Raw genomic sequence first — 24,298 nt, forward strand, 5'->3', positions numbered from 1 at the left:
TGGATCCCCTTCTTTGCTTTTCAAATTTCTACCAAAAACTGTTTAAATATCCTTTTAAAAATATTTTGTTGCACTTTGGAACTTCATGTGGATGATTTTATGCAGAAATTACAGGCAAATAATAGTGATATTGAGATTACAACATTATGCAAGGAGATTGACATAATTCAAGCCAATCAATAAGGGTTAATGAAAGCTAGATCTCATCAAAATAACTTGATATCTTTTGATGAAAACCTTAGGATGTTATACATATTTAGGGAGAAATTATATTTTTTTATGCACAGTGTTCTGATTTGATTTCACCCAACAGTTTATTACAAAATGTGACTATTACAAAATCAATATATGGTACTTATTAAATTGGTTAAACATGATGCTGGTTTCAAAATGTAGTTGGAAATGCTGGATCATCCACTGACTATGAACCCTTCTAGTGTGTTGTTAATGTTACTGTATTTGCTATCTTAATTCATGACATGGAAGAAAAGAGTCACAATAAGTTGTAGAAAACACTGAGGCTGTGAACAGAGCATATAAATAAGAGATGAGCGAATAATGAAAACTGTTATGGGGTACTTTGTTTGCAATTAAGTTGGGCACAATCAAACTTTGCATTTCAATGAATGTAAGGCCATATGCTGAGGAAATACAAAGGTGGGGGGGCACTTAAAGGAGAATGAACTTACAGAAAACAACTACACTGAAAGGACTGGCAGTGAAGAATGGTTCTGTGCAAAATTTCAGTGGGACAATGAAGCCGAAAGATCCTACCTTAACCTGGTGAGAAAAAAAAAAAAGGACTCTAAGTAGGGAATCTCTTTTGTTTCTATGGTGAGTAGTGATGTCTCCTGAAATACTGTGCATTATTCCTGAGACCATACTTGCAGAGATGTAGAACAATAACAGAGGAGTCTGAGAAGAGACAGGAGACTGATTAAAGGCCAAATAATCTTCTGTCTATTGAGAAACCTGGAAAGCACTGCCTGTCAATTTGAGAAACAAAAATTTAAGGGCTGATTTATTTGCAGTCTATAAGCCTGTATACAAAAAAGAGAAATGTGATAATATGTGCCTCTTCATTACATGCCAGTTAATTAAAACCAACAACATTTAGTGAATCCAAAGGACCTCATAAAGTCTTGATTGAAAAAATGTATCATTTTGTCCTGATGAGGATTTTTAATCATTGGAACAATTTATGCAAAACAGTGGTAATTTTTCCATCACTGAAAATTTAGATATTAGAACTGGTTGTTTTCTTCTGAGAGAAAGGAGAGAACGAGCAAAACTGAATTCGAAGAACTCCTGTGCTATACAGGAGGTCAGACAAGATGTTTAGATGTTCCCTTCTGTTTTCACAGTCTATGAATCTAAGCAGGTACTAGCTCAGAGAATTTATCCTCCTGTCTTCTATGGGATTACTCATATACTTTGAGTTGAACAGGTGTTTAAGTGCTTTGCTGGATCAGGGCCAATCTGAGCTGGTATGGTGCCATTTCAGTGCCCCTTTTGCAGCTGTGGCAGAACAGGACTTGAGGCTGGTGTGATACCAGTGGTCACACTGCTCCAAGTAATTGGCTTAGAAAATGGTGCCGATTAAATGGTGCAACCAGGACTAATTTTGAACAGAAGGGAATACTGCACTGGATGTGGAACTCCTAATACATAAAAATTACAGCTGTGTGGCTCAAGTGATGCATGGAAGGAGTTTTTGGAGTCCTATCACAATATTTGTCTGGGATATTGCTGTAAGTGCATCTGTTTTGCAGGAACATGCCACTCCAAGGTTGGAATTATCTTCAAATAAATGGTATACACAGTAGAAGACTATTCTGATCATTTTTTTTAACTGGTGCAGCTGCTCTAATATTATGTAGTTGTGTGGGCAAGCTCATAGGGATCTACATTAGTGATTGTGGCTTTATTTTGTTTGTTCACTTCTCAATCCCTACCCTATGTAATAACTAATTTAATGACCTGAATAATGCCCAGAGATGTAGGATTATCTCTGGGCAAAGAATGCCTGAGCATTTTTCAGAATTGATTTGGTTTTAGTGTATAGTAGATCAAAACTAATTTATGAAAGGAAGACCTGTATGGAATGGATCTACTAAAAGACATCATTTTACTCCACCAAGTTATGGGGGTTTTATCTGACAAGTTTTTTACCAATTCTCTCTTTATACTCCCAATTGCTACTGCCTGAAAAATACTTTCTTTTACTTGTATCTCCCCAGATTTCTCCATCTATCTATTTTTGTTTGGACGATATGCTAATGCAGAAGATCTGGCCCCATGTCCTGCAACTTTTCTATTACCGCTTGCTGTTCACTATGTATTTTATTTGGTTAGACTTTCCCAAAATATAGTATACATATATTTGTGCAAAAGATTGTCTTGGTTTGGGAAGACAGGTATCTGCCAGGTAATAAAAAAAAAAACAAACAACTGGATTTTCCTTTAGAATGGAGAGTGTAAACCCCCCCTCCACCCCTTTTTTTCTTTTTCAATTATAAATTTACAGTCAGAGGCTCTTAGGGAAAGACTTGGGAAACAGGAATAGCAGTTCTTTACTAGTATGTATTACAAAGCAAACAAACACAAAAAACCCCCCGCCAAACAACTACAGCATTAATAACAAAAGAAAACAGTACCAAGAACCTTGAGGGCTTTGTTTCACAAAACCCAGGGCAGTTTGGTTTCGGTGTCCCTGCAGGACCCTCAGAGCACCAAGCTGAAACAGTGGAAAAGTCCCGGGCTGGTCGCTGGGATGGCAGGGTGTCCCGGCAGGCAGGGGCAGGATGTCCCGGCAGCGCAGGGGGTGCAGGGTCACGCTGCAGCAAGAGGAGCAGCGCCGAAGAAGCCGAAGGTGAGACAGAACCGGCCCAGCTCCCGCGGGTGGCAGAGAAGGCTCAGGATTCAGGCCGAACTGGTGATAGTGGATTTCCCAGGACTGGATCCCTTTGGCCACAGTGAAACTCTTCCAGCCAGCAACAGCCGTTCTCTCTCTCCCCGAACGCTGGAAAAAGAAGAGCCCACAGCTGCCTCAAGCTCTGTCTTTTACCTGCATTATCTCCCCCTTCCAACTTTGTCTACCTCTTTGTTTCGGTTAAGTACTCTCAAGTATCCAACACTTGGTCTCCTTGGTAACTTATGGGGAAAAAATTCTTTAGAGAAAGAAGGAACAAACCTAACCCCCAACAAAGATACATCAAAGTGGTATGCTAATACTGTGTGAGGAGATAAATATCTTCTCCTTCTATCATCACTATTTCTATTGACAGTAGTAGCTAATTTAAATATGTTTGGAAATTACATTTGGAACTGTTACAGTTCCAACTTCTCACAACTTTCTCAAAATACATTTGGGAATTGCTGGTTCTATTCAAAATGCTGTAAGGTATGGCTTAGCCAAAATGCTGATATAAAATGCTTATGTGAAATTGTGCCAGACCACACCAACACCAATGGTACTGCTTGGTATCACAGGAAACCCCCAGACAACAGGATTGGGTTGTATTCTCTGTCTGCTGTTTCTCCAGGTGAAGTAGGGGAGCTAGAAATGTACAGTCCAGAAAGTCTCTTAATTGAGTGAATATCTGGGGAACATTTATGCTGTGTTCTTCAAAACGTGCCTGATATGCAGCCAATCTCAGCACACACAGGGTGTTCTGGTGTAGAGGAAGTTTGTGTAGCACACACCATGCTCTAACAATGCTGCCTTTCCACAGCTCCTTGGGGGAAGCCAGCTTGTCTCAGGGCAAGTCTGGTCCAGCATCACCTCAGGCATGAGGCTCAGAGCTGAAAGGCCAGAAACTACTCTGCCTCTTTCGAGTGCCCATCTCTTTCAGAGTCATGTCAAGCACAGTTTTACAGGACACAGGGGTCTTTCATTTTAAAACGGGCATACATTCTAATGCATATCCCGCTCCAAAGAAGAGAACCATAAAATCTTTCGATTTTGTTATTTGTATTTAAAAGCCCTCAAGCATCTTCCTTGATAGGTCTGTATGTACACTGCAATTATGCATGCATACATTAAGCACTAAATGAAAACAAAAGGCATTTAATGTTAATTACTCTAGAAAGTCACCATATTGTGATCACACACAGCACCACTATTGCTGCCCAGCTAGATATCCCACTTTCGTGCAAACAGAACCAAATTGAATTACATAAAAAGAAGCTACATACTGACTCCCAGCAGTATATTTTGACAAAACACTTTGTCTACTTAAATGATTTCAGAAGCTGTAGTCAAAAGCCTTGACTGCAAATAATGGGTTCATAAAACCTATCTTTAAAATTTTACCTGACAGTAATGCTGTGCAAATATCTGCACTTCTAGTTCACCTTCTCCACTTGTTTACATCAGGATTTTAATAGAGTGGCTGTCACAGAACAACAGCTAAAGGCCACTGTTTGATAAGTTACTGTAAAAATAGACTGCTTAAATGAGAATTTCCTCCTAAATTCAGTCATCACAAAAAGGTGGTGGGTAGGAAAACATTGAAGGGAGACAATTTTTAGGAGGACTGCAATAAAGTCTTTTCAAGTTCAGTGACATTCTAACCTGCAATGACTTTGTAAGGAACTACATTTCCCATCTGTCTTCAGTTTTACTGAGAAATGACAAAAATAAAAGGAGAACAGGTAAAGTCAGGAGATGGATGGATGAATGGATGAATGGATGGATAGATAGATAGATAGATAGATAGATAGATAGATAGATAGATATAGATTTTTTTTTAGATTAACTCACTCAGCAGCCATGCATAATATTTGAAGTCAATATATTGACTAGTTCTCCTCCACTACCTGAAGAAAGAAATTAAACACCCAGAGGAGTCTCAATGTTTACCTGTGAAGCAGAGAACTAATCAAAGACCTTCTGTTAGACAGTGCCCTACCATTCAGCTGCTGGCTTTCCCCATGCAGAATGTCTCTGCAGAAGGTGACTAGATGCTGATGGCTCTAAGCGGCCTCCAGGCACATCCAAGGCCTGCCTCACAAGGAGCCACCCTCCACAGCAGCATGTCTATACAGAGTTGATCTCAGCACACAAGATATGAGCTCTGGGGAGGGAGTGTACTTTAGCCACTCACTTATTTTCTGAAGAGAAGACATTATTTGGAAGGAGGTTTACTTTGCTCCAGCAAGAGGAGTCTGTAGCCACAGATGTGCTCTTCTGTCATGTGGCAGACTTGTACATTTCTCAGATTTCTCAAAAAGGGAGTTGCTCCTTATAATCTCTAATAGCTGGTTAAATGCATAGCTGAATCCTTTCTGAATTCTGTATCACTGAATAAGATTTCCATGGAGCTACTTGTAATGGGGAATTTCAGAGCCAGAAAGGAGGAGAGAGAGATGCAGAATGGCTGAATCTAAATGGTTTGGGTTAACCCAATCTTATTCTCTGCCATCTTGGTTGGAGATCTTCAGTCTCAGTAGATTTTGGCATAGTCCAAAACCTTGGAAACATAGTAGATAATATTGGTATGTTAAATATATACATCATGCTTCCTTGCATTATACAGAATCTAGAGATATTTATGACTACTTGGTAGCTATGAAACATAAAGTAGCTATATAGTGTGGCAGCCTGCCTTTTTTGATTTTGGGTTGGGTTTCTGGGTTTCTTATTTGTGGGGGTCTTTTTAGTATGCCCTGATTTCCTGCCATGAAGCTTTTGAAACAGAACTTCCGCTTTGGATGAACATGGACCTGATACCGCTCAAGGCAGAGAGACAGTATTAGAGCTGTGGTCTATGAGAGCAGATAGGAAACTGCTAAAGCCAACCTCTGCCTGTGTTTACCCATATTTCTCTGACTCCTGTGCCAGTATTATGTAAGAATTCCTTTTGTACTCATTCAGGGCTCATTTTATGAATCATTCATATTCATCCATTGATCAAAACACCTCTTCCAGATGAGAGAGTTGGGCTTACCCTCAGGTCTAATACAGCAAATGTCTCATATGACTCTCCAGAGCTACAACACTAATAGCCGTAACAGCAGGACTTCCCTGCAAATCTCTGGAGTACCCACTGAACCAGAGCTTTAATGAGTGCATAGAAGTCTAAGAGAGAGCATAGCACCCCCTAAACAGAAAAAAATGTTGACCTAGAGCCTGCATTGGTGGGACTATAGAGGAAGAAAACTAAATACTTTCAATTCTGCTAAATTGTTTGGAAAAGTCCTTATTATTTCATGAAGAGTGAATTTTATTATATTAAGGCACTTCAACATGCAGAGGGGGTTATGAAGGAGATTTAGTGGGACAGATGTCACTAAAATTAGGTAAATATGCATTGTTAGCTTGAACAAGTCAGTATATGACAGTGCTTTAAATAAAGGCTTAAAATATTTATTTACACCCAAACCAATAATAATAGCTTCATAGGTCAGTGTTTTTTCCTCCCTACATATGTTTCCTGTGAACTCAAGCAGTCACTGCAGGGGATTGGACCCACACCCAGGGCTTTGGGCAGTTCTGATCTTGCAATGGAAAAAGAACAGAACTGATTTGAGCATCTGTGAAACCCCTCTGCGCACTGGGGTCCCTAAAGCTACAAGCCCCTACTCCTCTCCTCTTGCCTCTGTAGGCTGCAGAATGCCCCTGACAAGGAGACAGACACCTGTAATTCACCTTTCTTTCCCTTATCAATACCTAATGTTAACAGCACAGAATAGCTCCACCTTTTTCTTTCATACTAAGAAATGCTGAAGAAAAGCATTGGATACTGTGCTTAGATCATGCCCTCAAATTCCTTTCTGGACAATGCTAGAATGCCTATAAATTGTCAGCACAGTTATTCTTAAATAATTTGTACCAGTGCAATGACTTCCAGCAAAGACAGTAAAATACTTTGGTGTTAAGAGAACACTCAATGTTTGCTGGAGAAAGAACTATTTCTGGTCAGGACCCTATGGGAAGATATTGCTGCCTTTTGGTTTTCTCTTGTCTTGCTTTGTTCAATTTCCTGTCACACTTTTTTGTCTTTTATTATTAAGATTATTACTTTTATCACAGTAAAAACACAGTAAAAATCTGGATTATTTTTGAGGCACTTTCTCTCCTGCCCACTACTTTTAATGTTCCAGGGTATAAGAGCTTAACTTTTGCTCATTTGCTGAATGCAAGTCATCTTCATGGGAAAGGGTAGAGATCTGAAATATAGATCTGATTTTTCTTTTTCTTTTTTCTTTTTTTCCTCCTAGAAGTGCTTTTTAAACAAGAAAGATGATTAAGTACAGTCATACTCATGCATTCTGAGAAATTGACTCATCTTATATGCTATGGGAAGGGATTTAAGGGTATGGCCCCAAAACCTGTGCTCTGACCATCAGTCAAAAGCTCTGCTTCTTATGGTAAGTTGTTTTTAAACCACTAGTACCTGAGAGATGTGTAAGGAAAATTAAGATTGCATATTGATGGAAAAAATGTAAAATACTTGGAAATATAGGAGATAGGGTGATGGAGACTGACCCCAGTCACCTATTATTTGTGTAATTTTAATTACTCTCCCTTTAATTTAAGCAGCTGACACACACTTTTGGTGGTGTTCAGAAAGTTAATAGGGCAGCTGAGTAAGGATTTTAAGGTCATATTCTTGTCCTTTGGTGCTTATTTTATTTATTAGCTGCTGCATTAATATTCTTATGATTACAGAAATGATCATTTATGTATATAATGCATCTTACAATAGTAAACAATTATGAATATTGTAATATCTACCTCTTAATACATCTTCTCATCCTTGATTCTTTAGCGCTAAACTCACAAAATACAACAGCATTTAGATCAAGCTGCTTCTTTCCTTACATTATTTCTTAATTATGGTGTGTAGTCATAATTTGCTGACAACAATTTTCCTGGATGTCACTCTTTCTTTGATTCCACCCCTCCTGACTGAAATTAAAATATTGACATAAATAATTTTGCATGAGCAGTGGAAAATTCAAGGAGGTGTTTAAAGCAGAGGAGTTTCTACATTTATTGCTTCTATATACATGCATTTGTCTGTGTTTTCCAGGTACATAAAGTGTAATTTAAGCAAAACTATTGCGCTGTCTCATCCATGCCTCTTATGTAGATAAACGATGACATTTACCTGCAGTTAATTTTTTTAAATCAAAAACCCCATGATTTGCATTACAAAACTAGAGGGAATCTGGGTTTTGGGCCTTTTTATCTTTATGGGTGAAAGAAATGGGGATTGTTAGACTACCAGTGTATCTAGAGAGGTCTGCTCATTTCTACAAACTCTTCACCCATTTGTCTGCTCCCTTCTTGATCATTGAGAAAGGAGAGGCAAAAATGGGTCATGAAACTGGCTGGGGACCTAGCTGCAAGTCACAGCAATGACATTCAAAAATAAAAGGCAGGCAAAGAAAGCATCCTCTGAGCACTTGGTTGTCAAGCTGGGGATGGTGGTGTTCTCCACCCAGGAAGAAATGACGGTCATGTGCAGTTTCTGGGCCGGCTCTGCTGAGCCCATTGCAGCAGGCACAGGGGGAGCTTCCAAATAGCTGCCTAAGTAATTTTTCTTATGGAGACATCTCTGCACATTTCTGCCGCTCCAGAAAGGTCCTGCTCACCCACTGCTTGGCCAGGCATGCAACCTGCAAAGGGGAATTCTCTGCTCCCAGCCCTCAGCAGAGATGTGCCTCCATACCACTCCAGGCCTCTCACCCCTGAGGCTGGTGATCACAGTATAAGGCAGTGGTCACACTAGTGAAATTGGTCAGAAAAAATTAAACTGGACTCATGACTGTTAAAGTATTTCTTGTAATTCTTTGTGTGTATTCATGGATAGTGGGGATTTTTACTGAACAGGCACAAATCATTGCTTTTCTGTTCAAAAGGTTATCTTATGATGGACCCTGCAAAACCTTGTAGCTTTTATAAACAATAGTGTGTATGTGATGTAGTGACACACACCACTAAATATTCTCTGTTTTAAATTCATTGCAGTGAATCGATCTCATAATGTTAACAAATCTTTTTACATATCCACCTGAAATGTCTATTCAACTTAAACAGCAAGGTTTAGACATTGAGCAATGGCTAATGAGATCATGGTCACCATTAGGATGTGAAGAGTTATTGAGATATGAGGGGGTGTATGTTTCCCTGTTGTCAATAAATGTTGTAAATCCTAAATCAGACAACACTGCAGTAATACCAAGACCCAGAAATTTAAAAAAAAAAAAAAAAAAAATGAAGAGCAGGAAGGGGACAAGCTACTAAGAGTCAGAACTGTTTAGTTCTTCACAGAATGTACATGTATGTTCAAGGCAAATTTCAAATATGACGTATTGTCATCCTTCTATATTTACTTGTACAACTGAGTGAAAATTCAATCTTCAGTCCATAATACAGATAGGACTGTGGAAACACTCATCATTTTAATCCCAACATGGTATTGCCCCGTGTGAATATAGATTTCTCAATTAAATTGAAGTAATTTGATCAAAGAACAAGTCTCACAGGTGGAGGAAAGGTTTCAGTAACAACAGCCACAGCTATTCATTGTTGGAGAAGTCTTTTCTGAAAGGTGCGTTGCTGATGCTTAGAGCTGTACATGACTTTGGACTCAAAAGCACTCCAAAATGCACATTTCAGTGGGAAAGCCATGAAACAGTCCACAACTTGGCTATGCTATTGAGAGTGCGTCTCTGTATCCCTTAGAGTTAAATTTCTGAGGCCCCCTTGGAGCTAGAACAGTGATAAAAAGCTCTGATGCTTTTCCTGGGATCTCCTTTGATGAAACCTGTGCCAATTTCTTTCTAAGAAATTTCCAGACCCACAGACTATTTTAAGGGATAGGACAAAATGTGAGTCTTCAGCCAAAGAATAGGAATCATAAATGAGTGAAATGACCACACGTTAATACAACTCATGTAGCCTTATCTACTTACAGTATTTTATATTTTTAACTACTGGATATTTGTAAAAAGTCACCATCTCTATTGGCATTTGACAAAGGACACAGTTAAATGGACCTGGCATTTGCTTATTCATGTTGTTGAGCTACTTGAATTAAGGTTCAGTCACCATATAATACCATGCATTTTATGGATTAAAAAAAGACCTACTTTCCATGTAGACAAAAAGATCTAATATTTCTTCCTGAGAAGTTTAACTTCATTCTTTTTTTATAATGAGAAAAATATTTTTGCTAACTCCTCAGTGATGACCTCAATTTTAGTGCTCTGTCTCACACAGGTATGTGCCTTGTTTGCACATATCTTTACAGATGCACTTTCTGGAATACATGAAAATTTTATTTTAATTACATTTTTCTCTGATTTGTACCACATAATTTACTCACTTTCTTTAGTTTGTTCATTTCTAGGCCGTAAATATTATTAACCCACAGAGATTTGTTTCTGCTTCCTTTAGTTAATTAAACACACGGTTGGATTTATCTTGTGCTACCACCAGGAGGGCACAACAAGTGAAATACTGTATCACTAGATGGTTCATTCATTAGCATAAAATAATCAGTGCTTTTGAATATCTGCACTTGAGTCTCTCAGGTTTGGTGTTTTGTCATTGCATCTAGGAAGCAGCAGCATCAGTAAAAGGATAAAGAAGAGATGGAGAAAGAAAAAAAAAGAGAGAAAGAAAGAGGGAAAGAAAGAAGGGAAGAAGGAAAGATAAAGAGAGAAAGAAGGAAAAGGAAGGAAGGAAGGAAGGAAGGAAGGAAGGAAGGAAGGAAGGAAGGAAGGAAGGAAGGAAGGAAGGAAGGAAGGAAGGAAGGAAGGAAGGAAGGAAGGAAGGAAGGAAGGAAGGAAGGAAGGAAGGAAGGAAGGAAGGAAGGAAGGAAGGAAGGAAGGAAGGAAGGAAGGAAGGAAGGAAGGAAGGAACAGCTGTTAAAATTAGTAGGTTTCCTTCAGAAAAGAAAGAGGGAATTTGACAAAAAAGGAAAGTCCACAAGCTTGCCTGGAGGCAGATGTAACTGGCACCTAGAACATAACATGGGAGTAATCTAAAGTAATTCCATACTCTGCTATTAACAGAGATCAAATAATTACAAACCCATCCTTTCTATCTAATGACTTCATCCTTTGGGGGAAAAAAATCACAGACTATTATATGGTCCTGACAAATATTTCTACTGACTCTACCTAGTGTTTATCAATGCAAAGTAATGTTATTTTTCCAAAAAAGAACAATGCCCCAGGATAACATGCATAAATAGATAATGACACATGCAAATATTTAATGCATCTTGCACCTGCTTGGAGAGACCTTATCACAGAATGTCAGAGAACACAGATTTCTTCAGAGGCTGCTCACTGTCCTCCTTACTCCCCTGGGGTCACAGTCTGATTTTCCTTCATCCTGGGACATAATTTTGCTGTTTGCCCAGAAATGGTGGAAGACTTTGGATCACCTGTAGAGAGAGCAGATGCCTAGGCATTACCTTGGGCCTCCTTCAAACCGTTCTCCCTAGGTATTTCTCCACCCTTTCTCTCAGTTTCCATGGCTGTATAAAAAATTAATAGGACCCTGATCCGTATTGCCTTTTCTCTCTAATTGCATCAGAATCTAGGAAGGCGAAGCAATGATATAAGAGGGGAGGCTGAGGCTCCTTGCCCAAACTAGGGAAATCCACTTACAGAGAGGAGCCCTCTGTGTACAGACGTAGTTGTTGTGACCTATTTCTGGGACCTTTTTTTCCATTTTTGGGAGAGACGCTATTAATTCATTCTTTCTTTCTGAAGAATAAAATAAGAACCCAGACACATTGATTATTAATCATTCATTTGGGGACTCTCCTCCCTCTTGACCAATGACATAATCTTCAGTGAACAATATGTATACTGCAATTGACATTTGCACAAAAAAAAAAAAAAATCAGGTTATATTGTATGCATCTGCACTAATAAAAATAGTCATCTTTCAAATCCTCCTTTTCAAAGTCCCACTGAATAGACTTCAATATCTATATAGTATTTATTCTGACCGACCTTCTCCTCTCTGATCTTCCTGCACTGGGAAACTGTACAACAATACAATAAAATAGAAGCATACTTTATTAAAATACACATTTAGGCTGCAGTCTTCAGAAGCTCCAAAGTTAGGTGTACAGGAACCATTGCATCCATCTGGAGGTTCAGCCTCTTTGAGCCTCACAGGAATGCCAAGTATAAATGTCACTCTGAAAGTCTGTTGTATAATTATTTTCCAAACACTACTACTGATGTGTTGTGTGAGTTGCAGTAACTCAGCTCATTCCAAACTGAGTCTAGGCTTCTGCTTGTTTAAGGTCCCTATTTTTGATATCGTAGGTGATTTAATGCTATCTCTTGTGGTGACAAAGAGTCGTAGACAAAGAGCAGTCACTCCTACTTGCAGATGAGTCAGTCTTTCAGCATGTCCTACTTCCAGGTTGGTTTTTTTTGTTTTTTTTTTTTTTGCTTTGGTTTACAGGAAAATGAGGATGTGTGACAGTTTCTACTTCAATTGCATAAGCTTTTGTTTTCAATCATAAAAGACATCCAGATGCATATGAACATTTGAGTAATTAGGAGACAGATACGTTCACTATTGTTAGATTAATTTATGTAGAGATTCTGACTTGGTTTTAGAAATTCTAATGAAAAACATCCAGGCTTAGAGCAAGCAATTAGCTCATGGAAATTCAGGTTTTTGTGAAATTAGCCACTAAATGTAAATCTTAGTGTTAATATTAAAATAATAATATTTAATTTGTGTTGAGGTGTGCTAAATAAAGGAACTGTCTTTGAAGCTGATGGAGTAATCATGGAGAAAGCAACATTAGCTATTGCAAGATGAAGGGCATTGGGAAATAGAGCACTTCTCATACTAGGAAGGGCTCTGTGCCATTAGTATGTATTTTTACAAGTGTGGTAACTGCAGAAATCACAATAGAAAGTGCTGCATTTTGTTTTTTAAATAATATCTCTAAAAGAATGCTGTTGCAGAAATTAACTCCATTTAAAAAATATTCTCTTGGACGATGAATCATCAAGCACTGTTACTTTAACCAGTGACTATCTGCAGAAACAAATGTTGAAATGTATGAGAAAATATTAGTCCTAATGATTTTTCTTGGAAAGTATTGGTCATATAGTAATTTTAATTAAGGAATAATTTAGAACTTTTATATTTGTATTCCCAATGTCAAACTCTTTTGTTCTCACACTTACACCTCTGTTATTAATGTTAGCCATGGTTTGCAAAAGAGGAAAAGCTAGTTATCAATGAATAATTCAGGCTCCATAACTGTCAGACCTCATTATTTTAAATAAGGCCTGGTAGTTCCAGTTGTAACTGGCTAATTGCATCATTTAAACTTAAACTGTTAGAATATTTCATATAATTAACAATTTTTAAAACTTTTAATACATTCAAAACTACTGTAGTACATAGGGCAATTTCCTTTAAATCAGGCTGAAAGAACAAAGAGACATTTGAATTGTGATACGAGTCCTCAAGTTGTTAAAATAAAAAGAACAAAAACTGTGGTGAAATTGATGTATCCAGTAGTTAAAACAAAACCCTATCATTAGAAGAAAATTATGTAAAATACTTTAAAAAGGGGAAGCTGAAAAAATTAAAACACCTGAAACTAATTAAAATTTAAAAATTTAAACATCTGAAACTTATGAACAAAGTTGCAACCTGATACCTGATGGAGTTCTTGGTGACAAGATTGTTCCAGCACTACCAGTGAAAATATTTCCTTTTTGTGGCCATTTTCTCACAGTAAACATGTCATTCCCAAAGTAGCTACAAATAGATGCCATGATGAACTTCTACAAAACTGAACCAACATTTTTCCAGAAGGACCCAGGGAATTATTCTTATTTGCTAATAATTTAATTCACTATAAGAAATTTGTAACAATATTTTAATTTTGAATCAATATTTACCCTTAATAATAAAGATTTGATAAATTGAGAAGGAAACACACTTTACATACACATTTCTTCAGAGTGCATAACAAGCAGGAAGAGTCAAGGGTCATTTATAAATTGAACTAATCTTAAGATGTTTTATTTTTCTCCTTTAGCCACATTCTCAGATTACATCCAGCAGATTTTTATATTTACCCAGCAACTGTAAAGTGAGGGAGCTTAATATATATTTTTAAATGGATCTGTTCAAAAAGATAATACAACTCAGGCATTTCCTGAAAAGTACTTGCATGTAGCACATTAAAACTTGCACAGTAAAGATTATCCCCATTTTCCAGATGACACACTGAAGTTCAAGGTAAGGTATATATGATTTCTTCAGTCTCTGCCTTCCTTTCCCCTGACTTCTGAAACAAAGTGAGTTTATTTGGGGTCCAGAGTCTGGCTTACAGCTTTAATGGGAGGCTGTAAGAGAAAACATGGTAGACTACCTGAGTGCTGTAAAAAAGAAAAAAGCTATATTTGCTGTCTCTGGAATCACTCCAGCATATTATTTCTTTCTTTATCCAATTAAAAAAAATTAAAAACACCACAACTTTCAGCTCTCACATTGAAACCATAAATTTCAGCCCACAAAGCCATTAAGAACATCATTAAGGCTGTGGAAGTTACACAGCAAGGGCTTGGATCTTATCCGATGTGTAGCAGCCTTGCATTGCTGGATATCTTGTAAAAGCCACCCGTACATTTCTGCATCATACTGGAGGTCATTACAGAATGCATACAGTAACTGTGTGTGTTCTGGTGCCTGAGAGTAGAACTGGTGCACCACACAGATTAGTTTCCTAGGTTTTCCTCATGCTGAAACTGAGCCATTTCTACTTGTGCAAAAACCACATCTAGCAATAATTGGTCCCCACAGACATACAGACTATCATATTTTCACATTCTTCTGAGATCTTAAACTCAAAGTTGTGGTTTCTTGGGAGATGTATCTCTTAAGAGGACAGGCAGCATCAGGCTGAGTTTTGCAAATCTCTGCTTAAGGCAGATTTAAGGACTAAAAACATTTTTCCCCACCTCTCAATTCTAAACTCTCTGTTCATGGGAGATTTTCAAACCCTGTACAGGAGGCAGTATGAGGTTTCCGAAGCCAAGTCAATTAGAATTGAAATTTTCCATGTTACCTGTATTTGGATTGGAAACATTATAAGCAAGCTACCAAAACTGTAGGCTTGGAATGCCTTATTTTGACAGTTGCTCGAGTTTTGGGGGCTAATCACAAAGACAATGGTAATCCCTTCTCAGAACATAACAAGTGATGTGACATAAAATGCTAAACGATTCCTGCAGTTAATATTTTGAGTACCAAAGAGAAGTCATGCAATATCTGCTATGGTCAGGTAATATAACATAAAGAAGGAGGCTGGAGAGACCAAAGATGATGCCTCCCACAAAATCTGGATGCATACTGTTGTCTGTAAACCTTTATCATACCCTTATGGATACTTCAACACCATCAAGTCCAAAGTCTGAAGTTGCCCATGGCTAGAGAGCACTTTCTGCTGCTGGTGGTTAAGACTAACACTTTATCTGTCAGATTTTAAGTTGGCATTCTGAGGTGGAGGTGCACCAACAGCTCTGGCACTCAGTTCCTGCAAAACCCCTTTCATTTCTGGGTTTTTTATCACCTTAGCTCTGGTTTGGTTCATTGAAGAATTTTTATTAGGTAAGTGCCTCACATTTAACTGTTTGGGAAGCCACATAATCAACACTTGGAGACAATAGAGTTGTAGAAGAGATGAACTGGTAATGGAGCTCAGATGATGTATATTTTGAATCATATATATATTGTATTACAGTATGCCATTACGTAGAATAATACTCACAACTCCATTCAGGCAAGATAAAATAATCTAAAAATACTCAAACAAACTAAATTTGTAAGGTTCAACAGGAAGACCATGAAAATCATAATAATTTTGAAAGTTATGATGCTACAATGATACTACAATTTTTAATCCCTACTGATGCCCTCCATAGTCTTAGAGAATTTTTTTCCCTGTATAATTCCTATCATTGGTACACAGTCAAATAGAAATTAGTAAAACAAGTTGCATTTCAGAGGAAGAAAATATTTGCTCATCTTGTCTTGCAGTGTCTGGAGACTTCTGCACTTGTTTATTTGTTCACTTTTGTAAGCTGTTGTCAGCTCAGCTGTCTGAACTGTAGCTTCATTTTAAAATATTTTTCACTGAAAAAATACCAACTAAGTCTTTGAATGTTTTATGTCTACAGCCACATCAGATATTACAGCAAAAAGGAGGCCTTTGTCTTGAAATTACTCAGTGTTGGCTTCACCCTTGTCAAGGGCTGGCTCCCCACACAGAAGCTGACAGGTTTAGGGTACACTAGATATGTTTCATCAGTGAGAGGAATCAAGTTCTGTGTGTGTACAGAGCATGGTCTTAAAGTCAGTGATTTCACTGACAAAAAAACAAAAGACATCTTTTTCCTTCAGAGCTGTAGACACCTGACTGAAAAGCACAGGGTAACCAGAGTCACACTGTAAGCAGGAGGTGCAAAGACAGAGAGTAGAGTGCTCCTACTGAGCATATCCATTCTGAAGGGTCATTCAAATGCCTCTCTGCAAAAAAGCCTGAATGTAAATAATGTCAACCATCTATGAAAGCAGGTGATTTAGGTCACTGAGCAGTGTACCTTGGTTAAATTATATTATTCTTTCAAATACTTAATGTACATCTGAGCTATTCACTTTGCTTGTCTATAAAATCTTCTCTAAGGAGAACTATCCACTGCTTTAGAAAGGAAAGCAAACAAATGGAGGCATACAGTGCCACTGAATATTGGAAATAATGTCGGGTAAGGAAAACCACACATGATCTAGCCAAAGGAGATCTGAAACTAACTGCAAGTGATGAGAAGATACTGAAATGTACGTGAGCCCTGAGAACTGTGAAAGTGTGGGGAATGTTTTTATTATTGGCATAAAAAGATCACCAAATGTCTCATCATTTTTAGATTCATTCTTATTGCAGGAAAACAAAGATTGGAGGAGGGTGGTGCTGGAAGAAGCAAAACCTAATTATTTAAAGAGTGCATAAATGGTGGAAATTCAGTTACATTTCAAGTTCATGTTTCACTCTTTGGATTGAAATCAGGCAAAAGTTTTGCTCAAGGACCTTGAAAATCCCTTGTGTCTTTTCTCCACAGTGACTGGCACTTAGACCTGCACAACTGGGCCAAGGAAGCTTCTGAAATTTTGACTTTTGTCAGCCTTTGAAGGAGAGAGGAATGTGGAACAAGCAACCTCCTCCTCCTTCTGTGTTTTGAATTTGACAATCAGATCCAGTTCCACACTGTCCTTAGGGGCTCAGGAACTGCGGATCTTAGCTTTTTTAGGGGTCTGCATAGGAAACAGGTCCCCAGAACCACATTGACTGACCAGCTGACAAAATCTTGCACAGCACTCCAGGTTTGGTTTGGAGAAAGTCTTCCCTCATTACCGACAGATACTTGGGATGTCAAGGTAGGGCAGCAGCTACCATTCAGTGTGGCATCTGTTGTGCAATGTGGCTGCTTATGAGCCTAGAAATCCTGTAATCAAATGTATTTCAGCATGGCAAGATGCTGTTACTTTTCTCTGTTTTAGTGCAAATTAGAGAGAACTCAGCTGTGGCTAAATACTTACTGCTTTTTACTGTGTTTTCAACACAATCCTTTTATGTGTGTGTACATCTTGCCTGCAAACATTCCTACACACTCAACAACAGATGCATTGAGGATAATTCTGCCAATTACAAAGCTACTAGGAGTGCTGTAGTTGAACTCTGAGTGTAGAGCAGCCAGCTGAAGTAGACGACAACAATTTTTGACACAGCCGGTCACAGCTGACATTTGTTCTTGATCCATTGAGTCATCTGAATCCTGTAAGAACACTCATCATGGAAATAGTCTGAAAGAGAGAAATAGTCTGAGCTTTCCTGCAGAATATATTCTTGACCCAATCTGCAATGTTAAGAAAGGCCTCTGAGAGCTGCATATATTCTCTTCACTCGTAAGTAATAGGGGTGCTCTGCTTACTGGTCCTAGTCCTTGTGGTCACAATGGGATTGTCACTGTTTTATTAGTTACTTTTGCACTTTCTGATGTTCCTGTAAAACAACATTCTGTTTCAGGAGATGTGCCTGTCAAGAAAGCAGGGAGAAGGTGGATGACATGATGAGTGGCTTCCTACACTTTGTTTATGTCTCCACGGGGTGGGAGCATTTTGTTAACTCTGCACTCTCAATGTGGATCAGTCACTGCTGCCAACATAAATAATTTCAAATATTTCACCGAGGATTGCTGCAAAGCTACAGCTGTATGACTGAGACTTTATCTCCTTTAATTTTAACTTGATTTAATTTTGTAGAAGGAGAGGCAAATACAGGATGAGTGCTAGTGCAGCCCTGCAACTTGCATTATTGATACTTCCAAAGTGTCCAGTTCAAATGGGGGCAGAATGTTAACAGAACTGAGAGTATCAGTCTAGTGGCTGAAGGACAAAAATAAGCTGCCTTTTTGATCTTTGCTGGTCAACAAAAGCATGCTTTGCTAGCTCTAGAAGTCTTTCATGTGAGACAAAATGGACAGAGATGAAAACCCATGTCTGATCTAACACTTTGGCAAGCTTTATTTTCTTACACCCACAGGAGAAGATTTCTGGCCTTTCAAAAAATGGACAGAAGTAAATCAGAAATTCCTTCCTGCAATGTAGAAAGTCACTGTTAAAGTTTATTGTGTGTATAAAACATGCTCTGTATGCAGAATTATCATCCTTAAAACCCTGCCCTCCATTGAAATTCGATTGGTCAGAAAACCAGAACCTCTGGGCATAAACCAGACCCTCAGTTCTGTAAATGGATCACAGTGTAAGATTTAGAAAAAAATATTTACTGTACTTTTCATCACTTTTCTGGCATATTTTTTTTGGAGAAGCTTGGTCAGACAGAGCTAGAAGCCTGATAAATTTCTCTAATCACTGATTTAGAGTACATATACCTGAAACTGAGCAAGTAATTCAAAATAATTTTTCAGATAAATTCATTTTCTTATTTATTTTCTGCATGTAGAAAACCTGTGAGCAAGTGATGAGTTCCATTAATTCACTAATTGTTTGAACGTACTCCACATATTCTAAGTGATATATTTATTACCTTAGAATGGAGTGATCGGAAATAATTTGTTGAGTTATTTGCATTAAATATCTGTCCCTGCTTCGATGAGCTTTGCTGTCATTGTGAAGAAAAGAAGATGGGATATCTTTGAGGCTTTTGTATTTTCAGACAATGGGAACAGATTAGGGACAAAGAAGAGATAATAAAGATTAGGAGATTTTAGAAAAATAAACCTGTGTATTGCTGTTGGTTTTCATGTCAGAAAAAAAAAAGGATTTTTTTTTTTATTGTGGTACATTTATTTCTGTCATGTTTAGAACCCATGTAATGGTCAATTATTCTCTGTGGGTCACTCAGGTAAGGCAAAGACAAACCCTGCTGCCCTGGGCTGCAGCACAGTGCAAAGCAAAGAGCAGGTGAGAGAGTTTCATGGGAGAGGGAATGTCCAGCTCAAGCTTCTCCTCTCTGTGTGTTACTGTTTTCATCCTGCTTGACATTTCTCAGAGTAAGCTGTATTTCAGATTAGTAGCCCTTGGCAGTAGGCTGGAGAAAGATGAGATTTTAGTGTGATATGCTACACAGGCATGGGGGGAAGGCAAAGAATATGTGTGAAAAATTGAAATGACAAGGTCATGTTGATAGTTTGGTTGTGGGAGCTGCCACGGTAGTTTGTTGCATTATGATTAGAGATGGGCCAACTAGCATGAATGAGATGAGAGCTGGTTTGAACCTTCATCCACTCCTCTAGCCAGACTGAAGAGGAACCCACAGTGAGGATAAAACACATCTAGCACTGGTACTGGTTGCTCAACATTATTTAATGAGCTTCTGCTTCTGATAAGTTATCTCAGAATAGAAAGCAGGAATCTAGAAAAATATTCAGGACATGAATCCAGTCTAAAATCCTTCAATCTGGAAAACTTGATTGCATAAAACCATATGAAGACATTTTCATTCCATTCCCAGCTTTCCATCTGTAACAAAGAGCTCCATATCCTTGTTAATAACCATCTTGTTAACAAAATGAAACAAAGTCTGCAAAGCTTTCAAATTTCAACACAGGATCTTTTTAATTATGAAGCCCTCAGATGAGATGCCAAGCTTCTGTCAAAGGTTGAGTATGAGAGTAGTCTGTGTACGAGGACTTGGAGTGGGAACTGCAGTGAGCTGAGCGTACGATCCCTCTCTCAGCCTTTCTCTTCTCTTCGGCTTTATCCTGTAGGAAGGAGCTTTACATTCAGATTCAGACTACAAGGGATTCTACGAAAGCTGAATTTCTGCACTGGCTGCGCTTATTCTGCAGTGTGTGTCACACTCCCCGCAGTGAGGGCTAAGTTCTCCCTATTTTGTGCAGCCTCTGTCTAATGCAGACAAAATTCCTCCTTCCCACAAGGATTCCAGGAGAAAGCAAAGGCAGAGAGCAAGGGCAAGTGGAGACAAGCACTGCAGTTTACCTTGGACTCCCTGTTTTGAAACACTTGCCAAGCTCACTGAGGTAATAGTTGTGATTTGATTGAATAACAAAATCCATATCCAGCCCATTTCTCAAAAGTGCAGTCAGCAGTGCAGGATTCTTCTCTTCTTTTGCCTTAATAATGTCACTGCTTAGTTCTTGGTTACAGGTATTCATGATGATACAGTGGGGCAGAAATACACAGGAGTCCAGAGTGTTTTGAAGTGGCTCTAGGAGTCACTGAAATAATGACCTATATTGGTATAGGAAACTTTTTTCCTGACCATTTTCATCCTCAGTGTGCTTTACAGACTTGAGAGCTGCATCTCTTTGAACTGTGGCAACGCAGAGCAGAAAGCAGCTTCTCCAGCTGGGGCTGCAGGGAACACTCTGCTACGTGAGGACTGGAAGGATAAGCAGAGCTTCTCACCCATATGTGGATAAAGGATTGCCTGTTAACATGCTTTCCCTTTCTTCCCCTCCCTTCCACTCCCCTCCCAAAAGTATACAACAGTGAAAGAAGGTAACCAAAGACTCCTTTTCTCTTTTACTTGGAGGTAAATGAACCTGACCTACCACTTAATGAAATCTCCTTTTTGCAGGATGAAGACAGCAGCTGGGAAAAACAGAAAAAGAAAAGAAAAAGAAAAGAAAAAGAAAAGAAAAAGGAGGCTTGCTTCTTCATGTGTAAATTTTCTGCCAGGAAAATAAAACTTGAAATTAACCTTGCCTGTGATTTTAAAATGTATTGTTTATTATTTACCCCCAATTATTTTCTTAATGGCTGGGCTTCCATAGCCTAGTAAGTCACTGCACTTAAAAGAACTTCTAAGAGAGATGTTTGGATTTTTAAACCAATTATCATCCATTTCTGCAGATTAAGTAATGATTCTGAAAACATGATGCAAGGCCTCAGAATACTGTCCACTGATACCTGCAAACAAAGTCCAATGAACTCCTTACTTGATACTTTTTTGACTTTGTGGTTATTGCAGTCTGATTTATTATTGTAACAAATTTACTCATATGGGAAAATTACAGGCATTATTTGGCTCTCTCTATAATACGTAAATAATGTTTTCATTTTCAGGGAGTTTAAAGACCACATGACTTCGATGTTACTGAAGATTGTGTCATAATCATCAAACGGAGATGGTGCCAAATAAACCAGATGGAGCTTTCAATCAACAAACTGCATTTATTTTTGATATCGGTGGCTTGTTTGTTATCCATGCACCTTTACATAGGATGAGGTAAGAAAAAAGACCTGCTCCTAGACAAAAAAGAGTGCTATTAGAAGTCCTCATATTATTATTTGACCTGACAGCACAAATAGATGATGGGAAAAAGTCAAAGTACAATACCCAACAACTCTGAGTGGAAGGGATTAGTTTGATGCTTTCTTCTGGAGCAGAAAGTGGCATGAATGATTATTTCATCCTCCCATACTATGAAAAATTTCATTGTATTTTTATCTGTGCACATATTACTCCTTAATTAATATTGATTACATTGCTATACTAGCACGTTTCTTCATCTCTTTGCAAGAATATGTATAATTTTATTGAATATATGGCTTTGCTTGTGTCTATATCAAATTGCTTTTATATACGTCTTTGTATATACTGTACTACATTCTGCCTGTAGTATGAAAGAGACAAAAAGTAAGGAGTTTGATACGTAACCAATATGTGTCACTTTTTTCTATGAGGCATGACATAAAAAAGGCCTATAGCTATGACTCACTTTGGCCTTCTAGAGACACGGAGAGACATAGGGAGTATATATATATAAAGAAAAAACAAACTCTTATTTAATTTATTTAATTCCTTGTGGTTTGGTTTTTTTCCCAAATGCCTCTTTTTTGTCTCCTTTTTTTTTTTTTTTTCTGTAGCAGCAGTTCCTGTCTTTTCTGCTAAGTGAAGATGGATAATCCAAAATAATACTCCCCTAAGATTCTGTTAGCATTTTAATGTATGAAGACTATTGTATGAAAAATTATGTTGCTTCTGTGAAAGCCGTTCAGCCTTATGTGTAATTTCCTCTTATCTTCTCTTTATTCACATGTATGCTCCTAAGAGAAGAAAAATGTCTGTTTGTGGCTTAGGGTGTATTTTTTTGTTGCTGAGACAGATGAAAATTCTGTATGCCAAATGTTCTCATGTTTATAAAGAACAAACAATCCTACACATTCCTTCCCTGGGCCTGTACCGCTCCCTCTCAATCAGATCCCTGCACTCCTATAACTTTGGAGACTTTCTGCCCCACTTGCATGATGCTGCAAGCAAAGATTGGAGCCTACTTCCTTTGCCCTTTAGAATACAAAGAAGTTAGAACAAAGAAACAAGGATTTTTCCGTTTAATTTTAATTTTTGTATTTTGATTTCCTAGACAAAACTTTTGAACAAGATCTGAATTTTGCCTTACTGTGTGGAATGGTAGTAGAATTTCATGATAATGAACTGAATGAATTGTAAGGGGAGGTCTTCATACTTGATGATGTAAATACATTTAATACATCAGTGCAATTCATATGATACGTGATTTTACAATAAAATTTCCAACAGATGAAAGACTGAGTTTAAGACTGACAAATGAGGACTCTTCCATAGAATTCAGATTCTGCATGAGAAGTTAATATCAAATTATGGGCGAGTCACCTCTGTGGATTGACCGTGTGGACTCAGTCCAGTGCCACTCACCTCTCCACACCCAGCACTGCAATCAGCAAGTCTCTACACAGAGTAGAAGAGTTAAGCAATCAGGATGACTTAACTATCAACTTGACCTTGAAGATCCCTTCAGAACAGGTTTGATCCACACTGATTTACTTTATCCTTCAAACCATCAGATCTGTATTAAAAGCCTGATTGACCAGAAGTAATTATTAGATACCTCATGTTAGCAATGTCCCAAGGCCCAACAGAAAAACTGGGGGTGAAATTCACACCTCACTGAAGTCAGAGGGACGATTGCTTTCAGTGGAACTGGGATTTCACCCAGAAAACCATACCAACAGTGTTTGGTTTCTACCTATGTCTGAAAGCATGTGAATCTTTCTGTGGTGCCCATCATCTTATATAAAAGGTATCTCACAAGCTACTCTGATATATTCATCTAAATATAGGAGATTTTATTGAAAAAAAAAAAAGTACAGTGATGGCATAAATTATGTAGTGGGTTACTACAAAATGCTGTGTCACCTGGTATGATAATTATATTGTTCTGTCATTCCTTTGGTAACGAAAGACTTCTCTTATTTGTACGGTATTTTTTTTTACTGAACATGAGGAATACAATACATAGGGGGAAAAATGCAAAATCAACATTAGGTAGTTATCTTGCAGGCACAGGAGCAATTAACATGGACATTTGTGATAATGACTGACATATATCCTTGGATTTCCGTAACTACTTCTTAGTAACTTTAGTAATTTAGTTTCCTTCCTTAAAATTCCTTCAAAGGTTATTTCCATAACCTGCCACTTCCTGGGGCAGATGAATCAGCTGCCTTTGTAACCCCCTGTTTTGTCTCTAGGGATAGTTTTCTATCTATATCTTAATCCAAGAAGTTCGGATTCTTTCCAAAAACTGCTGAAAAACTAGACCTCTCTCAGTCATGTATGTGAAGCATTGATATGCAGTTAACTCAGTATACATCAACTATTAGGTAAGAAGATTTCTAGGCCTGTGTTAAATATATATTTTTTGCTTATTCTGATTTGACTCTAATCATGTCATGTATGAAATTCTCTTTGCTTAGGAG

At 38.0% G+C, this 24,298-nt stretch overlaps 1 long non-coding RNA gene across 1 annotated transcript; it reads left to right on the forward strand.

Moving 5' to 3' along the window:
* The first annotated feature begins 20,878 nt into the window (after positions 1–20,878).
* Positions 20,879–23,295, forward strand: LOC136292987 (uncharacterized). Its single transcript, XR_010722037.1, has 3 exons — positions 20,879–21,219; positions 21,623–21,785; positions 23,100–23,295. It is a non-coding gene; the product is annotated as an uncharacterized lncRNA (long non-coding RNA).
* The last annotated feature ends 1,003 nt before the right edge of the window (positions 23,296–24,298 follow it).

This window comes from Chamaea fasciata, unplaced genomic scaffold, assembly GCF_029207755.1.
Source record: "Chamaea fasciata isolate MVZ Bird 193981 ecotype frontalis unplaced genomic scaffold, bChaFas1.0.hap1 SCAF_8, whole genome shotgun sequence".
In the NCBI taxonomy this organism is placed as follows: domain Eukaryota; kingdom Metazoa; phylum Chordata; class Aves; order Passeriformes; family Sylviidae; genus Chamaea; species Chamaea fasciata.